Here is a 19,245-nt window from a genome sequence, read left to right as displayed (position 1 = left end):
CGGGGCGAAGGAGGGAGACACACCGTGAGTCATCAAGGGACACAGGCCGAGGGTGGAGCGGCAGGTGTCTGTGTGCTAGAAGTGCCGTCTGGATGGGCGGCTGTCAGCTGTTCTGACAGCCTCAGCGGTCAGGAGTCTGTCAGGCCCGGAGGGTGGCAGCAGTCGGTGCTGCGGGAAGTTAGAAGTGGCGGGTGGCAGAGCAGGGCAGAGGCCACACTGTGAGCGGCCAGCCAGGCAGTCGGTGCTGGGCGGCCTCCAGGCATCAGGGCCCAGCCGGTGGCCCTGGAGGGGCTGTGTGGACCCTGATTCATCCTCAGCGCGTCTCTGGAAGGCAGAGGGGCAGTGGATGTCAGTTTCTTCCTTCCTGCGTGACGTTCCCCACTCACCCCATACCGCCCCCCCCGCCCTCCCTCCCTGTCTCACCTCCCAGCCCCCACCCCACCATACTTGGTCAGGACCCTGCGGCCTCTTGGTGCTGTGGAAGGGTATGGTTCCACCCAAGTCAAGGTATTTTGTTTCTCTTCATTGAAACTGCACTGAAGGGGGTTCTGGGCTTCCTTTGGCTTTTTCGCTGGCGCCTGGTGTCGCAGGGCCCCCTCGCTGGTTGCAGGCCACCCGGTGAGACGGGCTGCGGGCTCTTGACAAGGGGCCCGGTTCTGTGAGCACAGCGGGGGGCCTTGAGGTGAGTTCTGCATCAGTGGGGTCTGCAGGCCCCAGTCAGAGAGGGGGGCCATCACTCTGCTACGGACAAACTGTTTCCAGAGTTGATCTGCTCTGACTCTGATGAGAAAGCGTGGCTGCCTCAGTGGAACCGTCCAGAAGCTCCCTGGGAAGAGGCCATGTTTGGCTGTTTCCTCCTCACGGTCTGGGTGTCACGAGGGGTTGTTTTTGTCATCGTCCCCCGCGAGACACTGTCAGTGAGCACCTGCTCACCTTGGGTGTTGGGTGTGAAGAGGCAGACGCGGCCCGTGTCCTTGGGGGCCTTTCAGACTGGGTGTGGCGACACTCGGGGTGTGGGGAGCAGTGGGGGATGGAGGGTGTGGAGGAGTCGCCCGTGAAAGCATCTGCATGGGTTCTAGAGCTGCTCCCCCCTCCTGTTTCTTCCTGTGGCACTTTTGAGATAGGGGTGCGTTTTTCACCGAGGGGTGTCATTGTTAATTGGCGGCATTTTTGCTCCCGGTGGTGAATTGACAGACGTTTGCCAGGGATGGTGAGGTTAGATGCCAAGTCCAGTGGGCAGGAAGGGCAGGTGTCTTGGGAGAAGTGGGCTGGCTGGGCGGGACGCGTGCCCCGAGGCGGAAGGGGGGTCAGCCCAGGCTCGCCCCGGGGGAGCGTGGCTGCTTGGACGTCTCACTGGGGCACGGGCCTGCAGCGCCCTCGTGGGACGCCAGCCTCACGGGACACCGGCGCGCTGTTCCCTGACCTTCACACATGGGAGTTGGGCACGGCCTCCGTGTTCCAGGAAGGGGTGCCGAGGACACTGTGTTCCTCCTTATTCGAGGACTGAGGTGCCGCTGGGCTTGTTTCTAGGGGAACGCTTGTCTCGGGGGGCGTGGGTGTACTTTCCATGGGCAGAAAGTAGCTGGGTGGCCCATGTTTTCTTAGTGGCCGAGAACCCCTGCAGGCATCGTCACTGCCGGTTCTGAGCCCGCCCGCCCTCCTGCTCCGGCGTCTGCCTCCTGCCGTGCTGCGCGGCTGGCTTCCGTTGGCTTCCGTTTCCATCTGCTGCCTGTTCTTTTGGGGCGAGTACCTTGGTGAGCTCGTGGCGCGCTCGCCCCAGCGCGGGGCTGTCCCGGCAGGCCCGGGATGGGACACGTGCGGGCGGGCTGGGCAGCCTTAGGCCTCGTCAGCGGGCCGCCTCCGCCCCCTTGCCACGGGCTGCGGGCCAGGGGATGCCAACCCCGGGGCACCTTGGAGAAGACACACCCCACACACGGCAGCGGGAGAGGGAGCTTGGGTGCGACCTCTGACTGAAGTGGGGAGAAGGCACCGATGGAGCAGGAGTCCTGTGTTTAAAAATTGCTTTTTGGAAGTAAGATCTCTCCCACCCCTTTGCCTTCACGTGCGATTTTTTGGAGAGCCCCCAAGATAGATAAAACACGAAGCTCTGCAACGGAGGACCCAGAGCCCGACCCCCTCTGCCTCCTGTGGGCTCCCTGAGACGCCCCAGAAACCTGGGCCTGCCCCCTCTTCCTTCCCCCCCATGCCCCTTTCCTGGAACACAGGCTGCACACCACCGGTCCATCCAGGCCCTGGTCTTACAGGTGAGTGCCCCCAGGCTTGGGCACATGCAGTGCCGGATTCAGCTCGCCTGGTGACGGACCCGGTGATTCCCACCCAGCCTTCTGCTGGGTTGTCCCCAGGCTAGAGAGAATAAATGCGGAGTGGCCACCGTCACTCTCAGCACCACCTCAGCTCCCTGGAGGGTGGAGGGAAACTCCTCAGGCCACGTCACTCCTGGACCAGAGAGGACTGGACCCCTTGGGGCCACCACCTGGTTTTCCCTGCACCTCGGAGGTGGAAGCCACCTGCTGGGTTAGGAGTTCCCCGGGGTGCTCCCCCGCCCCTGGGTCCGAGAATCTGGTCTAGCATAAGCAAGTTCTTAGCGCGACCTCGCTCTTGACAGCAGAACGTGTGTGGCTCTTCCGTCGTTAGTGGATCCCGGGAGTTTCTTCCCATCGATGGCGAATGCTCACCGTGGGGTTGAGAGGAGAACGGCACTGCATCTGTCGGGTTGAAGTCAGGGGATGACCGTGCAGTGCAGTTCCCCGGAGGGTGCTCGTAGCTTTTTTGAGGGTCAAGTTCTTCTTTCTAGATCTCTTGCTGTCTTTTAAAGCTGGCTTCACAGCCCCCCAAGTCAGCCTACATTTGAGAATCAGTCTTGAGGCACATAGCAGGAGAGGGATGTACTTCAGCTGAGTAAATAATAACTATGCATGTGTTAAAATACCAGCCCAAATCCACCCCACATGCTAACGCTTCTGTTTTGCATTTTATATCCATTTATGGTGATTCCTTCAGTATTAAGATCTGAAAAGATTTTTGTGGTAATTTTAATTATGGACAAATTACTATTAAGACTCAGCTGCATTTGTAACACTTTAAAGAACTAATTGGATTACACTATTTGTTAATTTTTCCTGAGGCATTCTGCATAGTTATATAATTAGTGTTTCTCTTTCTGCCAGAAATCTTTTTTTTTTTTTAAACAACAGCAACCTAAAATGAAACATTTCTTTCCATGAAACGATATTTCACTGTGTGAATGCCAATTTGTGAATGTGAGAACAAGATTATTTTGCGTTTTGGGATAATTCTTGCTTAATAGTGATTCTGCTAAATGTTAAAATTGTGGAACTGGTTGTTTCTTTGAAAATGAGTCTTTTCCTGCTCACCAGGTGGAAACTGGTCAGGACGTGAATGTGAAAGAATTAAATTGCATTTAGCTTGTGTGATAAGACGACAGTTAACAGAGTGCCCCTTTGGTTTTGCTGTTCCTGTGGTTGCCTGGCTGCAGAAACGAGGCCATCGCAGGCCCCCGGAGTCCCCTCTCCTTCCCTTCCACGGTCGAAGAAATACTCCCAGGCGAGCACAGGGGTCTGCAGTTCTGGCCACCAGGTGCCACGGACTGGTTGGTGATGCACGTACGTGTGGACAGTCCGTGGGCGTGCCACCACCCAGACACAGGCCCTGACAGCCAGGGCTGGCCCTGCGCAGAAACATCCGTCAGGAGCCATGAGAAGAGGACACGCTGGCCATAGGAGTGCGGGTTGGTGCCCGGCAGCTCTGAGCATGGAACGGGGTGGGGGGGCTGGTGCCTGAAGCTGGCCCCGGACCCCAAGTTCCCGGGACTGGGCTGTGGTCAGGAGGGCAGGTGAACGGCACGGACTGGACTTGGCTGCCCCAGAATTCCAGGACTCCGGTGGATATGGACAGTAAGTGTGCGTGGGGATGCCGAGAAGACTCCTTGCGTAAAGGCAGAAGAGAGCTCGGAGCCGCGCCTGGCGTGAGGCAGCACCGTGCTGGCGGCCGAGGCCATCTGACTGAGCGCCGTTAGCTTGGGCACGCGTGCCGGTTCCGTCCTCTCCGTCGGGCCAGGAGTGTGGGTGGCCGTGCTGTCGACTGGCTGAACACACTGAGGACGGAGGAAGCCCGAGAGCGAGGCACCCCTCGTGAGGGACCCACGTGAGCCCTCCGTAAACGCGCCCTCCTGGCCAGAACGCCGGAATGGAATCACCCTCCAGGGAGCCCCGTGGGTCCTCAGCGTGGACACATGGTTGTTATGGGCATCGGATGTGCATCGCTCGGAGTGAGTGAGACCAGCAGGGCCTCCCACTCCCTCTGGCCCTGGGCGGTGGTCTGGGGCACGTGGCTGCAGGCAGAAGACGGCATTGCTGGGAACTCGCTCATCTTCCTGCTTTCCAGCTGTCTGGGCATGCAGGGTTTCTGTGTACCTGCGTCTGCGTTTGTGTGTGGCTGAGACTGCGCTTCCCACACACTCATTTTCGCTGCCTTCAGGACCTGTACGGTGTGGCCGCGGCTTCCAGGACAGGCTAGACGCAGCGCAGAGTCCTGTCTTCGCTGCCAGTGTTTGCAGACGCCTTTTGTAAACATTCTGTATTTCTTGAAAGTTCCGGTTTAGGTCCTTTTACTTAGCTGAACTTTAAAAATTCTCATGCACGTGACTTTGCCAGTTACAATCACCAGTCAATGTGGGTTTTTCATTTATTTTTCTGTGTCGAATCATGTGAGCATTTGTGTGTGCTGAGTTTTGGCGGTGGTCATCTACCTGCTTCTTATTTCCTTCTTTGTTATGTTTAGTGACTTTCACTTTCTGGTAAGCTGTGAAAGTCAAGGCCAAAGCATGACTTACAGGCTGCCATGCTCTGTGGTCTCTGTGGGGAGCCGGCTGCGAGAAAGGTCAGTTTTGCTTCTTGGTCTTGACCTCCGGCTGGAACTCCTGTTTCTGAGAAGGACTGAGTAAAGACTTCCCACCTCAAGGGACGCGTACACAACCACACAACAGAGCAATGTGAGAAACTCACCTTCTGCTTACACACAGTCCAACAAAGATTTAGCTTGCAAAGTTCAAGTTTTTCTTCTAAGTTGTTAATTATATAGCTTTTTACCTGTAAGTCATTGACTCGGTAGCTTAGGTTTAAATATATATTTATGTATTTCTTTGTTCTAGAACAAATCACAAATTCTAAAATCAATGCCAAATAATGTAATATTCATTTAGGTATATGACTCCTGAAGGAAAAACTACCAGTATGTTTAAAATATTTGATACATGTACTTTAAAAGCAAAGCATAGGACTCAGAGTGCATGCGCTTTTAACATATAACATGTAGAGTAGCTTCGAGCTATATTTGTAAGAATATGTATCATACATCGTTTAGGATACCAATTCAGATCTGTGTGCATGAGTATGTATAAATATTGCATGCTCATCTCCATCAAACAAAAGAAGCCATTAACACTCTTCTATAAAAACGTTATATTTTTAATATAGTGTAAAGCCATTTTTTCCTTCCACAATTAAAAGTCAACTTTCAGAAAACTCTTTTAACCTCATACGTTTAATTCACCTTAATGATATGCCTGTAGGACAAAAACAAGACAGAAACTGAAGAAACCAAGTAGCGTAAATGTGTAGACTGCCTGTTAAAATCTTCAGGACCACATATCTAGGAAGGTGGACGTTTACAGACAGAATACGCAGAGGGCCTGTGAAGTGCGTCTGGTAGAAAGCAGTCTGGGGTTTCCTGTGTCCCAGGTGTAACTGCAGTTGGTCACATGTTACTGCAGCACCTTGGAAGACGCCCAGGAGTTCTGGACAAGGAGGTCACACCTGCAGTAGAAGGGACACATTGTAAAACACAAGCCCACACTGTGTTGTTGCAGCACAAAGGTTAAACCAGGTTTAATTGTTCTTTTAGTTTAAAAAAACTAATAATGAACAGCAAACTCTTAAATATGTGTTGAGTTTGGCAATTTTTAGAGCAACTGTGTGTATCTGTATCTCACGTATTTCTATCTCTGTCTCCTGTTGGGTACTCCCTTCAAGGAGGATGAACATGGCCTCATGTTTTGTTGAAGAGCAGCAGGTCCTGGAGGAGCCTAACGCCCTGCGGAGCGTCACATACCTGATTGGGGCTGGGAGGCCTGAGCCTAACTCCGTGCTCCACGTTCCTCTGAAGACTTCATAGTTCCAAGCGTTTATGAAATGGGGAAATTAACCTGGAAAGTGTTTTTCTTGGTTTTTTTTTTTTTTTGAGTGGGAGTCTCACTTCGACATCCAGGCTGGAGTGCAGTAGCACGTTCATGGCCACCCCAGTGTCCACTCGCTGGGCTCCAACCGTCCTGCCTCAGCCTTCCAGAAAAGTTGTTTTCTTTTTTTTTTTGTTTTTTGTTTTTTTTTGAGTTGGAGTCTCACTCTGTTGCCCAGACTGGAGTGCAGTGGCCGCTCCCGGCCCCTGCGGCCTCGACCTGCTGGGCTCTGGCAATCCTTCCGCCTCAGCCTTCCGAGTAGCCGGAATTACAGGCATGCGCTACCACACCCGGCTGATTTTTTGATTTATTGTAGAGATGAGGTCTCGCTGCCCAGGCGGGTCTCGAACCCGCGGGCTCAGGCAATCCACTCATCTCAGCCTCCCAAAGGCGCGGCATTATGTTTTCAAACACTTCTGTGTTTAAACAGCACAGTAGGATAAAGTGACACGTTGGTTTGGAAACAGTATCGTTGGCTGTTCTGCACTGCGTCCAATATTAAGGTTGCCTGATACACTTTCCTTTAAGAGCACTTCCTAGACAGCCTTGAGCGCTCTGAGGTGATGGCCACGACCCAGACAAATACGCGGGATGATTTCACAATGGATAAGGCCCGGGCACCTGTTGCTCGCTCCTGCCCCCTGGTGGCCTCCAGAGTGACAGCACTGCCCTGTGAGTGAGTTGACCAGGGCAGGCTGGGCCCCGGCCGCGGTGCTGATGTCAGAGACAGCTGTGTGTGTGTGTTGAGAGTGGTCGTAAAGACTTAAGCGTGTCTTAACCCTCCCGAGCCGAAAGTGGATGCTGCAGATGTGTCCAGAAAGCTAACGATTCAACTCTGCCGCGGTTAAGATCCAGGAGAAGATACTTGGTTTCAGCGAGGTGGATGTGAAGACAGTGGGAACGCCAGCGGTGTGTTCTGTGCCTGACTGAGAGGCATCCCTGCCATTCGGCGCCAGCGTCTCACAACTGCCGCAGTGTGGATGTCGGGCAGGTTTGGGTTGAACTGGTCTTTGCAGCCCTGGAGCAAACGGGAAGCGAGTGCGGTCTGCCCACATGTGGGGCACCTGGAAACCACCACTCTGGACCGTCCTGAGGTGCCGTTGCTTGCCTTCTCGTGCTCATTTTCTTTGTCTTCTGGACTTTTGTCTGCATTGCAGTAGAAGGTCTCTGTCCAGTTTATCTTTATTGCTCAGCCGCTTCGCTGTTTAAACTCGGCCAGCTCTCAGCCTTCTGCACGACTTTACCCTGCAGTCTGGTCCTGGGCAGCCGCGAGGCGGGTCAGAGCTTCCCATACCCAGAGGAGGGCCTGGAAGAGGAAGCCGCTTTGTTTTCCATGGACAACAGTGTCCCTGTGGCTGCGTGGGTGTGTGGGTGTGCAGGATCAACGGGAAGTAGAGGAGAAGAAAGTGGATAAAAGTCGCCCCTTTAAAAAGGAAAATAAAGCCGGCCCTCGTTTGTTCCTGGAGACAGCCATGCTTCTGAGCCTGGTCTTACCGCCCGGCCTCTGCGGGGCCTGTGTCGTCCTCTCTAGACTGGCGGTGAAAACAGGGATCCTGCCCTCACAGGTGTGTGTGGCCACTGAACAGAGCCCACACGTGTCCAGTCATGGCACGCCTGGAACACAGGCGAGGATTTGCAGGCCCCGGTTACCGTCACTCACAGGCTGCAGGTCCCCCAAGGAGGTGCTTCGGCAGGGGTGTCTTCCGTCAGATGTCACTGACCTGGCCTTGGAGTCATCTGGCCCTTGGTGGAGCCTCGCTGCGTCCCGTGGCTCCCAGGGCGGCGCCAAGCGTGTGCCCTGCCGGCTGCCTCCCTTCTGGGGCAGTGAAATCGAGCGCTCTTTCCCTGGGAGGCTGCCCTTTGCCGTTTGGCGTGAGGAGGACCAGCGCCATGGCAGGACCTGGCAGGCTGCGTGGGGGAGTTTGTGGCTGCTCTTTTCTGTGCGTGGAGCGATGCTGTGGAGCCCATGTCCTCTGGCGCCCAGCGTCTCGTGGGCCCTCCTGGGAGGCGCCGCCCGCAGCTGGTCTTCACGCCGCCGCTCTGCGTCCTCCAGCGGTGCGTCCTTCCTCACCGCATCTCTCGGATCACTGGCGTTTAGAAGCCGATTGCGAGTTGACCTGACGGTCTCTTGGGTAGCCGGTGACCACGAACAGGGCAATCTGACTCTGCTTGCTGTTCGACCACGTGGGGTGTCCTCGTGTGGACAGTCCCTCCTGCGAAGTGGAGCCGGGGGCCCCTCTGTAGGTCTGTAGGGAACCCGGGATCAGGGAGGCCTCAACCCCCGGTCACCTCAGGGTTTCCTGTCACAGTGATCGCCTCTCGTTGGGGCATAGTGAATGCCACTAGAATCGAATCGAATCGGAGCTTCTGTAGACCCTGCCGTGACTGGCCGTGCAGCATGAGCGAGGCTTCTCCCCCAGACAGGAGTGCAGCGTAGAGAGGAAGGGGCGTGATCAGGTGGGCTTGTGGGTGTCTGCGGTGACGGCGACGTGCTGGCTCAGCCGGGGGGGGGGTTGCCTTAGGAGTCTGGCGAGGAGAGGCTGAAGCAGAAGGCCTTCTTTACTCTGCCGAGGGGGGCCGGACCCACACAGGGGGGCCGTCCAGGGGCACGGCGTCCCTTCGTGCCCTGCTCTGCAGGGCTTCCAGCCCAGGCTGCTGACCCCGGAAGCAAGTCGGTTGGGTCCAGTGGCACTCTGGCAGGTTGCTGGGTTGGAGAGTGGAGCAGCTTGTTTGAGTGACACGCTCTCCAGGCCACGCAGCCTTGGCGGCAGGTGCAGTCTCCCGCCTCCACCCAGGCTCCTCGCTGCTGTCTCTTTCCACGGAGGTTCTGGCAGACGCTTGCAGCCTCGGTGAACTCTAGCGTCGCCAGCGTGTAGAACCCCAGTTTGAAGTCTCAGCTCTCGTGACAGGAATTGTGTCTCGGGTGATGCCAGAGAAGGCTCTTCCTGGACGGTGTGTGAAGTCAGGACGCAGCGCAGCAGGCGTCAGCCCAAATGCGGTTGCCTGTGATCTCAGTAGGCATCGCGTGGTCTGTCAGCCGCACGCCCGTCCGTCTGCCGCACACACGCCTGGGACCCAGCCCTGGACTGCCCCTCAGGCGCTCTTCCGAGCTCACAGGCTTGCAGGAAGCCAGGAGTGCACCAGGACGGGAGCTGCCCCTTGTCCAGTGTGTGCTCCAGCCAGATCCCGCTCTGGGTGGTCCTATGGCTGAGCACAGCTGGAATCCCCGCCTCTTTCTCTGAGGACGTGGAGGCTTCGGGACGTCAATGGCAGCAGAAGCAAGAGGTCACACCAGCAGGGCGGTGGGCGTGCAAGCCCGGGCTCTGAGCCATACGGTTGGCCTGCGCTGGAGACACAGAACGAGACCATGGGGGCCGTGGAGAGCGGGTGGGGGCCCTTCTGAGGAAGGGCCCAGCATCGATAGGATTTGGTGTCCTCCGGAGAAAGGAGATCGAGTGCGGAACACGCGTCAAGGGCCGGGCCGGGCCGCGGTGGGCCAGGCTGTGAGCGCGTTTCCGCTTCCAAAACGGCCTGCTTGCCCCTGTGTTGTGCGAGGGGCTGCAGGCCTGGCCGAGCCCAGGGGACACTCTCGAGAACGAGGAGAAGCTGCACTGAATCATCGAAGCGGTGCAAGCGAGGGGCAGTCTGCACGAGGCATGTGGATCCTGGCATGCGCACTGCAAGTAAGCTCGGAGCAGGACAATAAAGCCCTTGGTCACCCGGAGAGTCGTCCTTTCTGAGAGCCATGGTGACGCTGGCCAGTTACTGCTTTGGCCTCGCCCCTGAGAGCCTTCGTTGGCGTTCTGACAGCCGAAGTCACGCTTTTAAGATTGCGCTGATCTCCGGGTTCTCTCCACAACCCTTGAGGGGTGCCGATGTCTCCCACCCCATTCCTCGCCCATGCCGCAGCTCGGGCGTGTCGATTTCGTGTCTGTGGCTCGAGCGTGGGATGTGGCAGGTGCGTCCCCACTCCCTTTCTCCACTCAGCCTTTGTGAGAGCAGAGCTGCCATCACCATCCCGGGGCCTCAGAGTGCCGAGTGTGGCCGGGGCTGGCACAGGCCAGCCCGTGAGGCCACAGACGTGTGCACACGCCACTGCCACGTGCGGGGCTGGTGGGAGGAGATGGAGTTGTTCCTGTTCACCAAAGCCCGCTGGACCAGTGAAGACGCCACTCCAGGGTCGCAGCCCACCTGGTGGGACAGGAGCTGCAGGACGAGGGTGGATGTGGCTGTGATGGTGCGAACGCCACCGCGACAGCGGGGGCTGGGCATCTGGGACTGCAGAGGCATGGACAGCGGCCACCATAGTCTGACGCCAGCGGCGAGGGTAGCTGGAGTGTAGGGCTGTGCTGGGAGAGGAGACGGGGCCAGGTGTGGCGTTTTGAGGCCCGTGGCCCCGGGCATGGGGGCTCCACTCGGCGAAGTTACCTTTCAGGCAGCCAGTTGGAGGAAAAGACGGCTGTGCATTCTAGCGCAAGACATCTAGGGTGTTCTGAGAGGGAAGCTGGCCAGCATCAGGGTCAGGGTGGCAGCAGCGAGGGTGGGTCGGCCCCGGCTGGGGAGGCAGAGCAGGACAGCGTGCAGACAGGCCTTGCTCACACAGAACACCGGTCCACACGCGAGGGTCTGCTTTCGTTGGAGAGCTGACAGAGGAGTAGTGTGGTGTAATGGTTCTTAGGAAGGCAGCTTACTTCAGGCGGGCCGCACTTGCTGTCTGAGGGGACCGCTTTGCACTGGGGTCAACTCGGTGGTGCTTACACAATCGAGTGTCCGTGCCTCCCTGTGCTGTGTGGAGCTGGCGCATGGGTCCTGGGAAGGCTGCCTCGGTTTGAACCTGGCTTTGCTGTCACAGACAGACCCATGCGCTGAGCCTGGGTTTCCCATGAGGCAAGTTACTTCCGGCTTTGCAAGGCTGTTGTCAAACTCACGGGACACACGTGAGGCTTCCGTCCTTGGGATGTTGGCGCCAGAGTCGCGACTGTTCCAAAGATGTTTATTGAGGTAATCACTGTTGACATTCAGTACGCATTCACATTCTCAGTGTTTATCGTGTGTTTGTTACTGAATAGTCAGATTTCTGTCCTAAATCTCTCTGGGTCGTAGATTTTTCTGGTCACATACACCATTTTGTCCCAGGGATTTTAAGCCTCTTTTAATTTTAGTAGTAAACTTTATACAGTTCTGTTATGCTCTATGAGGCAGGAAACAATCTGTGTTAGCCTCACATTCCTTTACTTCCAGAACCCTGCTTGTCTGTTCTGTTTAAACTGGGTTTGACGGCGGCATGAGAGGGGCAGAGGAGGAGGGTGCAGGGCGCTTGCCAGCCTGGACGTGACCCACAGCTAGATGACTTGTCCCCGTCCTGGCTGTGATCGTGGTGCATCTCCGGGAAGCGCAGCCAGGTAGGCAGTCCCCATCCTCGCTGTGATCGCTGCATGCCCATGAGAGGTGCAGCCAGCCGGGTTGTCTCCATCCTCACCATCCTCAAGGCCTGCCCACAGAAAGCGCAGCGGATGGGTTGTCTTCAACTTCAGGGTGCCCATGTTTGTTGACCGAAGATTTGCTGGAGATCAGGTGCAGCCTGGGAAGGGGGATTGATAGCTGGAAAGGCTGAGAACTTGACTGTGATCACCAAGACTCAGGCTGTCGCCATAGAAGGAGGCGGCCTCTCCTGTTTGCTCTGCCTCGACCACCAGAGCGGGCTCGTGGGTCGGTGGCTCTGTGTCCTTCGAAGGGACCAGAGAAGCTGACGGAGTCACTGCTTCTGTGTGCATGAGGTGCCGTCTGTCCGGTTCTTTCCTTGAGGCCTTTGGAGCTGTAACGGCTCCTCAAGACACAGCTAAGAACATCCCCAGTCCTCCGTGCAGTTGTCTTCTGTCCCCAAGAGGGACGCAGGTCCAGGAGGGGGACTGGACTGTTTGAAGATGGACGTGGATGCGAGCCTCAGTAGAACATGGTCCCTTGGAGGGCAGAAGTGGAATCCCTAAGGCTCACAAGTCAGGTCCCTCCACGTGGCTGAAGAGAGGATTAAACCTAGCACTGAGCATTCACACACACTTACGAAGAAACATAGAAAAGTGGCTTTCGGCGTTAAGAAGCCGATGAAAGAGCATACCCGTTCTCTTTCTGAGCACAGTTCAAAGTGGGTGCTGCTTGGGGCTGTGGGGGTTTGCTGTGCCACAAAAGATACTATGCAAGTATGTACGAGGTGTGATATTTTAGTAACCCTAGCTGTTTCCTACTTTTAATGTGGAGCTGAAAAGAACTAGGTTAGCGTTCAGTTTTTGTTACCCAGCCTATGCTTTCTTGAACAACAACAACAAAAGAGAAATGTACTAACCCATTTAGCAGCAAAGTGACACAACACAGAACGCCAGGAGATAAATCTCGTATTATCATACTACGATCATGGAGTTTCAGGGTGTATTTCTCTACAGGGGCATCCTGCAGCTTGCAGTCCTCTCTCCTTCCCTCTCGCGAGCTTGGTGCTGACATGGCGAGCCCAGGGATGAAATTAAGCTGCAGGGGCTGGTGGTCAAACCACCTGCTGTGTCAGTCAGGCCCAGCACAGCCTTTGTCTCCATGGGGCGCTTGAACAGATTTTCGCCCTGCAGCGATTTGATGATGATTCATGCATAGGGGTCTTCAGGTCAAGGGGATCTGGGGACAGCTATCATTTGCTGCTCTTTTGTACTCTGGACAGGCAGGTGGCGGGCTTGAGGGTTGGGGCTGGCCATGGGTTGCAATCCTAGGGCATTACCATGGGATTATCTCTCAGTTCACAAAACTAGCCCAGTTTTATCTGTAATCCTATAGTTGGGAGGCGCTGGCTTCTCTAAGTGTGGCCGGGAAGCTGGAATTTGACTCCTGAGTGAAACAGTCACTACGCGGGGGGTCTTTGAACTTGGAATCGAAATGGGAAGTGTAGTGGGTAGGGCAAGTCCCTGTGGTGGGTTTAGATGGAACATCCAATGCAGGCACAGTGCGTCGGGAATATAGTACCGGGAAGGAAGCGTAGGGAACAGAAACGGACAGGACAGCTCTTTCTTGAAACATGTAGGAAGTGGGTTAAAAAGCAGGAGCTAATATTGTGCATAGAAGTCTATCCTTGTAACCATTTTTAGTTTAACTGCAGGTTAAGAGACAAAGGAATATTTCTGAATTTTCTTAAAATCACTTTTTCTCTCGCATCCATGTGGAAGCCACAGTGTTGCTTCAGTTTCAGGGCTGTGGGTGGTTTATCTTCCCAGGCAGGCAGAAGGTGCTCCAAGGGGAAGATGCCGAGAATCCTCCCTAGTTTTCTGCTGACCTTTAAAATATGTGCCTTGTGGCCCTGGATTCCATCTCTGATTTCCCCTTGTAGTATTATTTTGCTTTTTAAAAATTAGCATATAGTGCCGTAGGCTCTTTCTTTGGGTCCGCAGTTCTATGAAATTAGTGGTACTTCTTTGTGAGCTGTTTACCTGCCTTTATTGAGGTGTCTGTTCGACGCTGTGCTGATTTTCTAATTGGAATGTTTGTGGTCCTTTTTGGATGTGTGGTTTAAAAATGTGTCCTCCCAGTCGGTTGCTTGGTTTTCATTCTCTTAACCGTGGCTTTTGCAGAACAAATGTTTAAATTTTATGAAGTTCGATTTATTTTTTCTTTTATGGCTCATGCCTTTAGTGTTGAGTCTATGAATTCTTTGCCCAACCCAAAGTCACCAGGGTTTTGCCATGTTTTCCCGATATTTTGTGGTTTTGTGTTTTGATTTGTCATCCGCTTTAAGTTTTGTGCAAGATGTAAGATCAGATCGCGGTTCTTTCTTACGCTCGCAGGTGCCCAGCTTTTCCAATGCATCTCTCCGCGTCAGCCCTATGTACCCGTGTCGGAAGACAGCCGCGTGTGCGCAGGTCTGTCTTCTGCTGGACTCGTGTCTGTCCCGTTTGTCTGTCCCTCCCAGCACACACTGTTTTGGTTATTGTACCTTTATAGTGAGTCTTAACATCAGCAGTTGGTGCCTCCAAATTTATTATTTTTATTTTTGTCTTTTCACATAACTTTTAGCATCAGCTTGCCTATGATGTCTCCAAAAAATCCTGGCGGATTTGTGGTGGAATTGTGTTAAATCTGCAGATTGGTCTGGAGAGCACTGACAGCTTTTCTGTGTGGAGACATCTGCTCTTTGGACAGGGGATGTCTCTCCGTTTATGTCAGTCTTTGATTCCTTTCACCAGCATTTTATCTTTTTTTTTTTTTTTTTTGAGTTGGAGTCTCACTCTGTCGCCCAGACTGGAGTGCAGTGGCCGCTCCCGTCCACCGCAGCCTCAACCTGCTGGGCTCCAGCGATCCTTCCGCCTCCGCCTTCCAAGTAGCCGGAGTTACAGGCATGTGCTACCACGCCCGGCTGATTTTTTTGATTTATTGTAGAGATGAGGTCTCGCTGCCCAGGCGGGTCTCGAACCCGCGGGCTCAGGCAGTCCTCCCAAAGGCGTGGGATTACAGGCTGAGCCACTGAGCCTGGCTGCATTTTATCATTTTTGGCATAGAAATCCTGTATGTGTTTTGTTAGGTTTATACCTAAGTATTTCTTTTTACATGTATAGCTATTAGTAAATGATCATTGATTTTAAAATGTAGGTCCCACATATTCATTGCTAGCATATAGATATATGATTTGACTTTGTATGCTGAGCTTGCTGAGCTCAGTTTTTGGATCTAGGAGTTAATTTTGCAGATTCCTTTAGATTTTTTAATGCAAGCTTTTGGCGTGGCTTTTCTTTTTTCTTTCCATTTTCAATCTCTTTGATTTCTACTCTTTATTGTTTCTTTCCTTTTGCTCACTTTGGGTTTATTTTACCTTTTTAAAAATTAGGATATATGAAAATGCTATAAGCGTACTTTCAGTGTCTCTTTTGTCTGCTTTTCACAAATTTTGATTTTTTTTTTTTTTTGGTTCAATTGAAAATATTTTTTATTTTCCTTTGAGAGTTCATAGTTTTACTCAGGACATCCAAATCTCATTTTAGCTAGTGGTCAAGATTGAAACTCATGAAGGTTTATTTCCTGCCTTTGCTTCATGATATTTTCATGTTCTATGACTCTACTGGTAAATAAGAATCATTGAGCTTGTCAGGAGATGGTTGATAGGTGGCATCTTGGACACGCAAAATTTAGCATGTGGAAATTGCAATTTGTGAGGCATGAGGGCGCAGGGGTCTTGTGTTCTGATGCCGCCCAGTACCTAAAACTGTGCCCGGTTTGTGGTAGGCGTGCAACGCATGTCGAGGATGAATGAGGGAATGCCTCACATGCTTATGCGTGGAGTTGAATGTGGTTTCACTCTCCGTTGGACTTCTCCACACTGGTCCCCGGGCTCGTGTGAGCTGCTTTGCTCTGCAAGTTACTTTGCAGTAAGACCACATCCCTCAAGTCGTGTTTGCACTTTGCTGGTTTTTTTGAAAGCAGAGAGATTTATTAAGCAGGACAGGCAGTACACGCCAGAGGAGCAGGCTCGAACGTGAGAGTGGCTCAGGAGCCCATTTTGCACTTGGATGGAGGCTTTGATTACTGATTCTTTTTCTTTCTTTTTTGAGTCGGAGTCTCCCTCTGTCGCCCAGACTGGAGTGCAGTGGCCGCTCCCGTCCACCGCAGCCTCGACCTGCTGGGCTCCGGCGATCCTTCCGCCTCCGCCTTCCGAGGAGCCGGAATTACAGGCACGCGCTACCACACCCGGCTGATTTTTTGATTTATTGTAGAGATGAGGTCTCGCTGTCCAGGCGGGTCTCGAACCCGCGGGCTCAGGTCATCCACTCACCTCAGCCTCCCAAAGGCGCAGGATTACAGGCTGAGCCACCGAGCCCGGCTGATTATTTTTTCTTTATGTGAAAAAAATTTCCCTATTCTCTCTGATTGTTTTTGCCCATCTCCCCTCCATAATTGGGAAGTACAGTGTCAGTGCATGCTACTTTGTAAATATTTTTTAAATCCTTGTGACAAATGAGGATATCTTAAAAAGAAAAATGTAAAAAAGAAAAAAGAAAGCACCTTGAAAACACGTACTCACACAGACAGCACAGACTTGCTGATTCTTTATTATAAGAATCAATAAGAAAGAGATTTTTGTTTACAAGCCCTTTGCTTCTATTAATTTGTCAGTGAGTATAGAATTATATACATTGTGTTTTACTTACCTTTCAAATAAAGCATATTATTAATCCTTGCCACTTGATAAAGGCTGATGTTTCCACAAGTTAAAGTTCGTGCTGTTTTGGTTCCTGTTATCTAATTAGGTAGCAAATTCATCAAAGTTTTATCAAGGTTACACTTTCTACCAGGAATCATTCATGTGTTTCATTCCTAACAGGTCAGGGTATTTTCGACCTTGCATGTTAATTTGTGCGCCAGAAGCCTGAGGAATTCTCCTTGCTCACTGGCCTCAGCAAAATAGCAGCCGTGGTAGGAGCTTACCCCCAGATGACCTCGGCTTATCATAACTATCTCTGGCATGTTGTTTCGCCCCCCTTCCCCCCACTCCAAAAAGTCCCCAGAACCTCTTAAATTAACTGCCGGCCTTCCCAGGACTGAGCCATTATTTTAGAAAGCAGGACTTCCAGAAAAGTGTGATTTGAAGGATGATACAAAAAGCGTAGCCTCTTCAGTATCTTGAGACGTGTGAGGGGAAGTTGAGGCACCGTCGTCATCTTCTGATCGAAGATGATGTCATCTTCTGGGTCTGTCTTGTCTGTCTCCATTGTTGTCCCCCAGCCCTTGCCCAGACAACTTAAGAAAATCATCAGAGCCATTAACTCAAGCATCACCTTATCACAGTTTCCAGCTCTCGAAATGTCTTCAAAGTTAAACTATAACTTGTTTAATCTTTCATTCAGCAAACATTTAGTGATAGGGACATCTCTCTGTTTCATTTGTGATTCTCTGTACCTATTGCCTGGCAAATATTGGTCTGAAATAGTCGTTGGATGAATGAATAAAAAACAAAGCTTGGAAGTGGCATTTGAAAATATCCACATAAAGTCAAGGCACAAGTGCAAAGTGTGTTAAACTAGCATTTTGTGTAGCCACTTCAGGTTTGATTATTAAGCAGCAGTAGCTTTCTTTTTTCATTTTCTGCATTTCTTTTTCTTGTGTTTTTTAAAAAATTTTTGTTTTTTATTTTAAAGATGCGGGATAAAATTCAGGGTTTGGTAATTTTCTGCATTTCTGAAAGGGCAGAGTGATCCTCTGAAATGGTGCTTGCTTTCTTTATTTGAGTTGGGGTCTCCCACCCAGGCTGTAGTGCAGTGGCACAATCACAGTTCCCTGAAGTCAACCTCCTGGGCACAGGTAATCCTCCTGCCTCAGCCTCCCAAGAAGCTGGAACTATAGGCACATGCCATGGATCTGGTTGATAGTTTTATTTTTTTGTAGAGATGAGGTCTTCTTTTATTTTTTTGAGTCGGAGTCTCACTCCTGTTGCCAGGCTGGAAGGCAGTGACACGCTTATGGCCACCACAAGCTCGACCTGCTGTGCTCTGGTGATCCTTCTGCCTCAGCCTTCCAAGTAACTGGAACCACAGACGCACACCACCACGCCCGGCTAGTTTTTGTGATTTATTGTAGAGACGAGGTCTCACCCACTTGCCCAGTCTGAAGACAAGGTCTTCTACATTGCCCAGGCTGGTCTCAAACTCCTGGGCTCAAGCAATCCTCCCACCTTGGCCTCCCAAAGTGCTGGGATGACAGGCATGAACCACTGCTCCCGGCCTGAAACGGTGCTCTATGACATCTGATGGAGGAGGCGAAAGGCTGGCAGCTCCGTGTTTCTGGGAAGAAATGGTGCAGGGAACTGGCTTGTTCCACTTGCCGTGGCCAGCTGCGGGATCACTGGCGCCTCTAGGGTTTCCCGAGCTGCTGGGAGTGTGTCTGGGGCAGGCGGGGCTCGGGGTGAATCTGCCTCCGACCCTGACACTGAGTTTGGGGAGGTGACCTGGAGGGGACATTTGCACATGTTGCCCGGGATGTCACCAGCACGTGGAGACAAGAGGGGAGCCTGGCGAACCCAGGCCTCCTGTGGAGATGTGTAGGTTGCCCCAGCTTGATTCCCTGGGCCCACCCCTCCTCTCTGGCCCTGTTTGCCCTAGAAACCCCCGAGCGAGGCTGGTCAGCGTGGGGATTGGGCCTCTTCCCCCTTCCCGCTGTGGCAGCGTCAGGATCCTTGGGACTTGCTCCCAGGCCAGCGCTAGACCCTTGCAGAGTCTGCGGATGCATCCGTGCTACCTTTGAGTTAGCGCCAGCAGTTTGGTGAATGTTGGCCGGACACTTCAGGTCTCCTTTAGAGGTGCCACCAGGAAGGCCCAGCAGTTCCCCGAGGAAGGCGATGACAGGTGAGAGTGCTTTAGCTGGTGGTGTCAGTGCCGACGAGTAAGCCGACTGCGGTGTGTACGGTTCTTGTCCAGTGGTCTAATCACCAAAGCTGTTTTGAGTTTTCCAACGAGCAGTCCATGCTCATACAAGCAAGAGGATCAGGAAGGCTTTAAGGAGGGTCACAGATAGTAGCAGGAGTGAAGTTTTCAGAATCAGGGCCTTGCATGGAACCAGAATACAGGAGAATAATTCAGAGAAAGCTGCCAAGTCCTTCGCAACACCGTTCACAGTTCCGTGTGATTCCATGAGATACGTTAGAAAGAAACATAAGCATTACAGGTTTAAAAAGCAGGCAGTAAACTGTTAATTAGCTAGTAGGATTCCACACGTGCTCAAACAGCGGAGATCATAGGCTTGGGAGGCTTCTGGGAGGCATCAGTTGGGCCCCGGCAGGCCCTGATGTGGAGGCTGGTGGAAGGTGAGCCCTCGCTGCAGCAGGTGGGTGGGGCCAGTCATCCGTCCTGAGGAGAGCCAGCCTGTCCCTTCGCCCGGGAGTGCTGTTCGGTGAGAAGGAATGGGTGGAAGTGGAATTTCTTTCTTTTTTTTTTCTTGAGTTGGAGTCTCACTCT

At 52.9% G+C, this 19,245-nt stretch overlaps 1 protein-coding gene across 1 annotated transcript in view; it reads left to right on the top strand.

Annotated features, from left to right (window-relative positions):
* The first annotated feature begins 1,681 nt into the window (after positions 1–1,681).
* Positions 1,682–19,245, top strand: part of DIP2C (disco interacting protein 2 homolog C) — a 195,093-nt gene continuing 177,529 nt past the window's right edge. The window contains exon 1 of the mRNA XM_021707986.1: positions 1,682–1,754. The gene's annotated coding sequence lies outside the window, so the exon portion shown is untranslated. The remainder of the gene's footprint in view (positions 1,755–19,245) is intronic.

This window comes from Carlito syrichta, unplaced genomic scaffold, assembly GCF_000164805.1.
Source record: "Carlito syrichta isolate Samal-C Ts95f unplaced genomic scaffold, Tarsius_syrichta-2.0.1 Scaffold130363, whole genome shotgun sequence".
Lineage (NCBI taxonomy): Eukaryota > Metazoa > Chordata > Mammalia > Primates > Tarsiidae > Carlito > Carlito syrichta.
Note: the sequence above shows the minus strand (reverse complement) of the source record. Positions and strands in the feature narration are given on the sequence as shown.